Below are 2010 nucleotides of genomic sequence, written 5' to 3'. Positions count from 1 at the left end.
AAAATGATTTTAAAAAGTTAAAAAAAATGAAAAGAACTGAGAAATGAAAATGATAATTAAATCAAAGGTACTTCGTTAGGCAAAAAAAAAGTAGAATAAAAATAATTAAAAACCACGACCAGAAAAAAAAGGAACACGTAGTCTGCTGATGGTTTCCACCAATGGTCTGACTTCACCCGGAAGAGCTGCAGCTTTAAAAGTCACTCATCATGGACGTCACTCCAACAGGAAGTGGTCCTGACCAATCGGCGCGTGACACGCTGACCGGCGCCATTTTCTGTTTACAGTCACCGTCCCCAAAGAGATCGGCGCCCATGTTGTCTAATGGCGGCCACGTCAGAGGTGGTGAGAGGCAGTGGGGCCCTCACATTGGGTTGGGGGAGCATAAGGAGGTCTGACTACGGGGACAAGACCTCACCATGATCCAGGACACAGGACAAGTGAACAGGAAGAGGATGGTATTTACCAAATGCGGTGCATATGAACACGGAACATTTTGAACTTCCTCTAATTCTGTGCTGGGCTGAATAAGGCCCCCATGTGACTGGGAACTGTCGCCTGTGCCCTGCGAAAGTTTCCTGCTGTGGCAAAAGGGCTTTTGCAACTGGGAGAAAGTGAAATATCTTAATATTGGGATAATCAGCTGGATTATCTGACTAGAGCCTGATGGAATGACACGTGTCTTTATAAGGGAGAGGCAGAGAGTGATTTGAGTCCAGAAGAGGACGAAGGCGAGAGAACCATTGTATGGAGGGGTTATCTATACGTACCGATAACCATGTTTGCAAGATGGTGTTAACACAGTTCTCTAGGGGGCCCCAACATATAGACAGGGAGGAAACAGTTCAAGAGAAATTCTCAGGGACTCAGGTGCCTTCCTCATTAAGATGTAAAGGCAGACGAGCATCCACCGGACCAGGAACCCCAGTGGAGTCACTGACATAGACAGGGATAGAGGGTTATGTCCAAGACACAGAGTGCAGGAAAGGAGAATTAGGTAGCTAAACCCAATACCTAAAGATTTCATTGGCCTGGGCAGAGGGGATACTTACAGCAGCAGCCATCACACAGCTAAAAGACTGAGCACCAGATTGCTGGTGGTCACTGGTGTATTGGTGGCCCCTACAGGATTGAAGCCCGCGGCCTTGGTGTAATAAGCACCACGCTCTGACCAGTTGAACTAACGGGTCTGATGAGTCACAGACATCTGCTGAGCCACGGTAGCCCAATTTCCTATCTCTGTCAATCGATCTAAAGAAATGTTAACGTTGTTATTACGACTGTAAGTTGCCTGGGTCTCACCGTGATCCATCCACCACGTTTTAAATTGAATAAATTCACTGGGAGATTACACGGCTTTAGAAAGAGCCGACCAGTATGCAGGAATCAACCTGTTTCCTTCAGCTATCCCTTGCACTATTCCATATGTGAAAGGGGAATGAGTCCCATATTGCTGAACAGCCAACTTAAGCTCTTTTAATAATTTTAAAGGAAAATATTCATAATTAGCTTGATAAACACCATCAGGATTTTGAGGGTCCATGCCAGGTGCAATCACTCGTCACATTGTGACCGGAAAAGCCATTTGCACCGCGTCCCTATCACCCTCGCTCTCAGTTTGCGGTATTCCCTGTTGTGAAGGGGAAGGGGGAGCCAGTGAACTCCCACTCAGCTTTACTGGCTCAGGCGGTGGAGGGGGTGACTCCACTTCTTCCTCCATCTGATGAGGGATAGGAGGTGCCGAGGACACAGGGTCCAGGGGAAAATTAGGGGATTCCAGCTTTTGTGGGGAGGGCAACTCGGTCTCATCTTCCTCTTCTTCTTCTTCTTCAGGTTGCATCGGCTCCAACAGGGACTTAATCAATGTCCGTGTGAGCCAGATGGTGACCAGTAAAGGAACCCCTTTTAGATGTAACTTCTTTAGTTCCTTTCCTACCCTTTCCCATTCCCCCAACTCTAAACTGCTGACGATGGGGAACCATGAGCAATATTTCTCCACTATCAAAAGTA

The sequence above is a fragment of the Propithecus coquereli genome, unplaced genomic scaffold (genome assembly GCF_000956105.1).
Source record: "Propithecus coquereli isolate 6110/MARCELLA unplaced genomic scaffold, Pcoq_1.0 Scaffold42, whole genome shotgun sequence".
Classification (NCBI taxonomy): domain Eukaryota; kingdom Metazoa; phylum Chordata; class Mammalia; order Primates; family Indriidae; genus Propithecus; species Propithecus coquereli.
This window is presented reverse-complemented; position numbering follows the sequence as displayed.